Source organism: Ranitomeya imitator, chromosome 3 (genome assembly GCF_032444005.1).
Source record: "Ranitomeya imitator isolate aRanImi1 chromosome 3, aRanImi1.pri, whole genome shotgun sequence".
Classification (NCBI taxonomy): Eukaryota; Metazoa; Chordata; class Amphibia; order Anura; family Dendrobatidae; genus Ranitomeya; species Ranitomeya imitator.
The window spans coordinates 599,506,147-599,514,737 of record NC_091284.1 but is presented as its reverse complement, the minus strand read 5'-3'; positions in this window follow the sequence as shown (position 1 = coordinate 599,514,737).

Here is an 8,591-nt window from a genome sequence, read left to right as displayed (position 1 = left end):
AAAGGACAGATTTTTTGGTGCACTCACATCTGATGCCTGGGAAAAAAAAAAAAATTCTAGGAATGCATGCTTTTCTGTTGCTTTCTATTACCATAACCTGGCTGTAGTCTGCAGTGTAACCAAACAAATAAATGTAGAAAAAAAGGGCTATGGATTCCTTTAGAATAAAACGAGCAGGTATAAGCAGAAAAAAATATTCCACAGATAACTGCAGCTAAGTATAAAGAAAATAAGCAGCAGCAGCAGACAGGAATGGAGCTTTTGGAGGTACAGTATGCAGTGAGATCTATGTACTCACATACAGTGCCTGCAGGCCTTGGACTGATGTGGATAGGCGCACATAGACTCACCTGCCTACCAAGCGCTGCAATCTCAGGACCCCTGAATTAGCTCTAAAAAGGACTGTTGGTTTCTCAGTATTTGTGGACTGAACACTAGCACAAAGGCGTACACACCGCATGTGCATCATGTGCAGCTGCACATGGGCCCAGGAGGACAGGGGGCCCAATCAGCTCCTCAAATATCTTACTCTCTCATAGAGCCAGCGGCTGCATCTACACTAAGAGGAGAGGAGAGGGCTTTACCTGAGTCATCTGCTGTCAGATAGGGCCTCTTTTTCTCCTCTGAGTTGATGCGGCTGGCTCTTTAATATGATGAAGGAGCCCGGGATCCCTGGACATGCCCCCCGGAATCCTTGGAAACTCCCCCAGCTTCTCTTCCTGGTGCAGGCAGGAACAGGCCTGGTAAGTATGGCTGATCTCAACCAGTCCCGTCTCCTGCCTCCTCCTCACTGCCTCTGACTGTTGCTGGGAACAGCCTCTGATCAGTCAGTACATCTGTCACCTCTCCTGCCTCCTGAGCAGTTCTGACAACTGAACTGCCTGATCAATGTTCACATGAGCTATCACATCAATCCCTCCTGCCCCCTGTAGCTACCTTCACCACCTGTACTGAGGGGGCTTTATTGAAAAACTGCGGCACTGGCCCTTTCAGATGCAGGAGCTGATGCAGGGCTGTATTATATACTGCGTGGTCTGAGTTACATACTATGTGGCTGTGTTATATACTGTGTAGCCTGTGCTATATACTATGCGGGCTGTGTTATACACTACGTGGGCTGTTATATACTTCGTGGGCTATGTTATATATTATGTGGCTGTGTTATATACTACGTGGGCTGTGTTATATACTACGTGCATTGTGCCAATGTACTGTGTAGGCTGTGCTATATACTACGTGGCTGTGCTATATACTGTGTGGCCTGTGTTATATACTACGTTGCACTACAGACATATTCTAGAATACCCGATGCGTTAGAATCAGGCCACCATCTAGTGTAGTGTATCTGTGGGACACAAAGATAATCACAGTACACTATATATATATATATATATATATATATATATATATATGTATATATATATATATCTATAATATAACGCTGGGAGCGTCACTCTGTCCGAAGCCTTTATAGACTGCGCCGGCGCAAGAGCCGGCGCAGTCTGGGCCTCACAGAGTGACGCTCCCGGGAGATCGCGGTATGCGTTCACACTGAACACACACCGCAATCTCCAACAGAGAAGCATGGACCGCCAGGAGGGTGAGTATCGCCTATATTCACCTGTCCTGCGTTCCACCGCTGAGCGCCGCCATCTTCCCGGTCTTCGGCCTGTGACCTTCAGTTCAGAGGGCGCGATGACGTGCTTAATGCACGCCGGCGCCGCCCTCTGACTGAACAGTCACAGCCAGGAGACCGGGAAGATGGCGGCGCCCAGCGGTGGAACGCAGGACAGGTGAATATAGTAAGTGCTGGGGGGCCTGAGCTGGCGGCGATATCGGCACCTGACCCCCACAGCGCGCCGGTGTCCCCGCCTGCTCAGGCCCCCGGATGGGTGCAGCACATGACAGGATGGGGACGCAGGATGGGGACGCAGGATGGGTGCAGCACATACCAGGATGGAGACGCAGGATGGGTGCAGCACATGACAGGATGGGGACGCAGGATGGGTGCAGCACATGACAGGATGGGGACGCAGGATGGGGACGCAGGATGGGTGCAGCACATGACAGGATGGAGACGCAGGATGGGTGCAGCACATACCAGGATGGGGACGCAGGATGGGTGCAGCACATGACAGGATGGGGACGCAGGATGGGGACGCAGGATGGGTGCAGCACATACCAAGATGGGGACGCAGGATGGGTGCAGCACATGACAGGATGGGGGCGCAGGATGGGTGCAGCATATGACAGGATGGGGACGCAGGATGGGTGCAGCACATGACAGGATGGGGATGCAGGATGGGTGCAGCACATGACAGGATGGGGACGCAGGATGGGGACGCAGGATGGGTGCAGCACATACCAGGATGGGGACGCAGGATGGAAGCAGCACATGACAGGATGGGGGCGCAGGATGGGTGCAGCACATGACAGGATGGGGACGCAGGATAGGTGCAGCACATGACAGGATGGGGACGCAGGATGGGTGCAGCACATGACAGGATGGGGACGCAGGATGGGTGCAGCACATGACAGGATGGGGACGCAGGATGGGGACGCAGGATGGGTGCAGCACATACCAGGATGGGGACGCAGGATGGGTGCAGCACATGACAGGATGGGGACGCAGGATGGGTGCAGCACATACCAGGATGGGGACGCAGGATGGGTGCAGCACATGACAGGATGGGGATGCAGGATGGGTGCAGCACATGACAGGATGGGGACGCAGGATGGGTGCAGCACATGACAGGATGGGGACGCAGGATGGGTGCAGCACATACCAGGATGGGGACGCAGGATGGGTGCAGCACATGACAGGATGGGGACGCAGGATGGGTGCAGCACATACCAGGATGGGGACGCAGGATGGGTGCAGCACATGACAGGATGGGGATGCAGGATGGGTGCAGCACATGACAGGATGGGGATGCAGGATGGGTGCAGCACATGACAGGATGGGGACACAGGATGGGTGCAGCACATACCAGGATGGGACGCAGGATGGGTGCAGCACATGACAGGATGAGGACGCAGGATGGGGACGCAGGATGGGTGCAGCACATACCAGGATGGGGACGCAGGATGGGTGCAGCACATGACAGGATGGGGGCGCAGGATGGGTGCAGCACATGACAGGATGGGGACGCAGGATGGGTGCAGCACATGACAGGATGGGGACGCAGGATGGGTGCAGCACATGACAGGATGGGGACGCAGGATGGGTGCAGCACATGACAGGATGGGGGCGCAGGGTGGGTGCAGCACATGACAGGATGGGGATGCAGGATGGAGCAGCACATGACAGGATGGAGACGCAGGATGGGTGCAGCACATGACAGGATGGGGACGCAGGATAGGTGCAGCACATCACAGGATGGGGACGCAGGATGGGTGCAGCACATGACAGGATGGGGACGCAGGATGGGTGCAGCACATGACAGGATGGGGACGCAGGATGGGGACGCAGGATGGGTGCAGCACATACCAGGATGGGGACGCAGGATGGGTGCAGCACATGACAGGATGGGGACGCAGGATGGGTGCAGCACATACCAGGATGGGGACGCAGGATGGGTGCAGCACATGACAGGATGGGGATGCAGGATGGGTGCAGCACATGACAGGATGGGGACGCAGGATGGGTGCAGCACATGACAGGATGGGGACGCAGGATGGGTGCAGCACATACCAGGATGGGGACGCAGGATGGGTGCAGCACATGACAGGATGGGGACGCAGGATGGGTGCAGCACATACCAGAATGGGGACGCAGGATGGGTGCAGCACATGACAGGATGGGGATGCAGGATGGGTGCAGCACATGACAGGATGGGGATGCAGGATGGGTGCAGCACATGACAGGATGGGGACGCAGGATGGGTGCAGCACATACCAGGATGGGACGCAGGATGGGTGCAGCACATGACAGGATGAGGACGCAGGATGGGGACGCAGGATGGGTGCAGCACATACCAGGATGGGGACGCAGGATGGGTGCAGCACATGACAGGATGGGGGCGCAGGATGGGTGCAGCACATGACAGGATGGGGACGCAGGATGGGTGCAGCACATGACAGGATGGGGACGCAGGATGGGTGCAGCACATGACAGGATGGGGACGCAGGATGGGTGCAGCACATGACAGGATGGGGGCGCAGGATGGGTGCAGCACATGACAGGATGGGGATGCAGGATGGAGCAGCACATGACAGGATGGAGACGCAGGATGGGTGCAGCACATGACAGGATGGGGACGCAGGATGGAGCAGCACATACCAGGATGGAGACAATATACCATTATAAATGCTCGCCACCCGGGCATAGAACGGGTTCAATAGCTAGTATATATATATATATATATATATATATATATATATATATATACGGCATATGCATATATATGTATGTGTGTATTACAACCCGAGTGTACAGTAGTTATCTGTGTGTGTATAATTATATATATACAGTATACTGTATGTGCTACATATAATGCACACACATACACACAGTTATGACCAAAAGTGTTTTCATGTATCGATGCGTACTTTGGATATCTATGCATGTATGTACAATAAATATTATTATTATTATTATTATTATTTATTATTATAGCGCCATTTATTCCATGGCGCTTTACATGTGAGGAGGGGTATACATAATAAAACAAGTACAATAATCTTGAAAAATACAAGTCACAACTGGTACAGGAGGAGAGAGGACCCTGCCCGCGAGGGCTCACAATCTACAAGGGATGGGTGAGGATACAGTAGGTGAGGGTAGAGCTGGCCGTGCAGCGGTTTGGTCAATCGGTGGTTACTGCAGGTTGTAGGCTTGTCGGAAGAGGTGGGTCTTCAGGTTCTTTTTGAAGGTTTCGATGGTAGGCGAGAGTCTGATATGTTGTGGTAGAGCATTCCAGAGTAGGGGGGATGCACGAGAGAAATCTTGTATGCGATTGTGGGAAGAGGAGATAATAGGGGAGCAGAGAAGGAGATCTTGTGAGGATCGGAGGTTGCGTGCAGGAAAGTACCGGGAGACGAGGTCACAGATGTATGGAGGAGACAGGTTGTGGATGGCTTTATATGTCATGGTTAGGCTTTTGTACTGGAGTCTCTGGGTGATGGGGAGCCAGTGCAGGGATTGACAGAGGGGAGAGGCCGGGGAATAGCGGGGGGACAGGTGGATTAGTCGGGCAGCAGAGTTTAGAATAGATTGGAGGGGTGCAAGAGTGTTAGAGGGGAGGCCACAGAGCAGGAGGTTACAGTAGTCAAGGCGGGAGATGATGAGGGCATGGACTAGGGTTTTTGCAGATTCTTGGTTTAGAAATATATCTTAGTACCTGAGACACAGTAGGTAGTAAGTGTATAGGTAAATATCACTTAAAGGGAACATGTCAGCAGTTTTGGCCCCTATAAGATACGGCCACCACCTTTCAGGGCTTATCTACAGAATTCTGTAATGCTGTAGATAAGCCCCCGATCCGACCTGAAAGATAAGAAAAATAAGTTTTATTATACTCACCTGGGGGCAGTCCAGTCTGATGGGTGTCGCAGGTCAGAGTCCGGCGCCTCCCGTATTCTTGTGATGCCATCCTCCTGTTGCTTCATGGCTCCCCGACATCATGCTCCTGCACAGGTGAACTTATCTGTCCTGTTGAGGGCAGAGCAAAGTCCTGCAGTGCACAGGCTCTGGGCCTCTCTGACCTTTCCTGGCATCTGCGCACTGCAGTACTATGCGCAAATAAGTACGACTGCTCAGGAGTGCAATGCCGGGGAGCCATGATGCAAGCAGGATGGCGGCAACCATAAGAAGATGGGAGGATCTGGATCCGGAGCTGTGACACTCATCGGACCAGACCGCCGCCGGGTGAGTATAATACAACTTATTTTTCTTCTCTTGCAGTTCAGATCGGAGGCTTATATACAGCATTATAGAATGCTGTAGATGAGCCCTGAAAGGTGGTAACTATCTTACATCTGCCAAACCTGGTGACAGGTTCCTTTTAACAGGGCATTCTCGGGGCCAGACAAATCGCCAATGCAGCTGCATCAGGCCCAGAAGTGGAGTGCGGCCACTGACACCAGCGAATATTTCAGCTCGATCTGCATCCTTGGATGCACATTCAGCTGAAATATATTGCAGGGCCGGTGATCCGACAGTTCCGCTGCAGTACACGCTACTGACCAATTTGAATCCAGCATCTGACCTCAGTGTGTCCTTGACTGGGGGGCATATGGCAGTGACGACAAGTCAGCTAGCGGCTCTTACGCCGCTTGCGGAAGGGGACGTCGTGTGGTGTGGGAGTGGAGAAAGGTGAGTAGAATCGATTTTTTTTTCATGTGTTGCAGAAGAACAAGACAAATTATCAGAAAAAGGGGCATGTAGCGCTATGCCTGACATGGTGTCCCCTCCTCCCTCCATGCAGGGACACCAGCTTACTCACCGGCCCATGGCACTGTCTCCAGCATGCTCCTACCTTTTATCTCCACTATGCACGCTGCACTATGTCCCGATGACGAGCCTAGGGTGCATGTTCTAAAAGGATCATCACGTGCACATGGTAAATGCTCAGCTGGGAGGCATTTAGTTAAATGTGTGTTCGCTTTCAACTTGTCTCCTAGCCAAAAGCGTAGAGACATCTTGTATAAAAAGCACCCTCCCCAGTAGGGAGGTGCCTGAGCAATCCCTATAGTTACAGTATGTTAGATGGTTGGTGTGTATGCAACTGTATGTTGCCTGGTCCCCCATCCCTAGTCTGATATAGTATCCCATATCCCATACCTGTGTACTGTTATTAGTGCTAACTTCCTGTGACTGCTTCGGTGGTGTCCGTATCCTGAAATCACATCTGCGGTACCAGTACCCTCCCGTCCCTTATTACGTAACATCCTATTTATTTATGTACTAGATTGTGGCCCGATTCTAACGCATCGGGTATTCTGGAATATGCATGTCCCGGTAGTATATGGACAATGATGATTCCAGAATTCGCTGCAGATTGTGCCCGTCGCTGATTGGTCGAGGCAACCTTTATGACATCATCGTCGCCATGGCAGCCATTATGACATCTACGTCGATACTGTGCCCGTCGCTGATTGGTCGAGGCCTGACGGCCTCGACCAATCAGAGACGTGGGATGTCTACGTCCTTTATGACATCATCGTCGCTGTGCCCGTCGCTGAATCAGAGACGCGGGATTTCTACGTCGATACTGTGCCGCCAGGCCTCGACCAATCAGAGACGCGGGATTTCCTGGACAGACAGACAGACAGACAGACAGAAAGACAGACAGACAGACAGACAGACGGAAAAACCCTTAGACAATTATATATATAGATGGTGCTGTCCTTTATTATATAGTGTCTAGTGATGAGCGCATATACTCGTTACTCGAGATTTCTCGAGCATGCTCGGGGGTCCTCCGAGTATTTTTTAGTGCTCGGAGATATAGTTTTCTTCACCGCAGCTGAATGTTTTACATCTGTTAGCCAGCATAAGTACATGTGGAGGTTGCCTGGTTGCTAGGGAATCCCCACATGTACTTATGCTGGCTAACAGATGTAAATCATTCAGCTGCTGCAAGAAAAAGTAAACATCCAAGCACTAAAAAATACTCAGAGGACCCCCGAGCATGCTCGAGAAATCTCGAGTAATGAGTATATTCGCTCATCACTAATAGCATCCTGTTATGTGGAGCGCCGTCCATTATTACACAGTATCATCTCTTGTCATCTACAGTACCGTCCCTTACATGGAGTATTCTCATTATTTTTGTTATTCACAGCATCTTCTCTTTATTGCATGGTGATCTCTCCTTTAAAATGTAAAATGACTGCTGAGGGAGCAGCATCTGACCAGAAGACCAGTCCATCAGCCGCATCCATCACAAAAAAGCTTTCCCATGCTCCATCAGCCATTATTTCAGTTTATATCCAACAGGAGTGGATGACATGTAATTAAGAACAGGGAGGTATAAATAACAAAAATAATGAGAATCTGATATGTAAGATTATAGCTGTACATAACAAGAGGGAACTACATGATAAGGGACGGTGCTATACATAAAGAGAGAGCACTGTGTAATAAGGGGCAGCAATATATATGAGAGGATACTGTAAAAAAAATATGTATATCTGTAGCTTGGTCGCGATGAAATGAGGGGGGGCCCAGATACATTTCTTGCTCAGGGGCCCTAAGCTGTCTGTGTCCGCCCCCTGCTCTAGCATACCCACACTAACTATTAAAAGGATGATCATGACCCTATCTCAGCAGCAGCTCTTCCTACACTACCTAAGTCCAGAGCAGAATGCGGCGAGCAGGGCGGCATCAGGTCTCTTATAGACCAAAAGCCAAAGATGGCTGTGGCATTACAGTGCATGGCAGCCAATCCCTGCAGTGTCATTGGCGCTCTAAAGGGCACCAGCATTGCAGGGCAGAGACCCGAGCTCCCTCCGAATGATCCCAGAAATATTCGGTGCTCGCCGAGTAAACCGAGCATGTGAATATGTGAAGTTTCCATTGATACACCTTTTGAAGGTTGCACTGCAACGATGCTACATTCACGTGTTTTTGGACTTGGACAGTTACC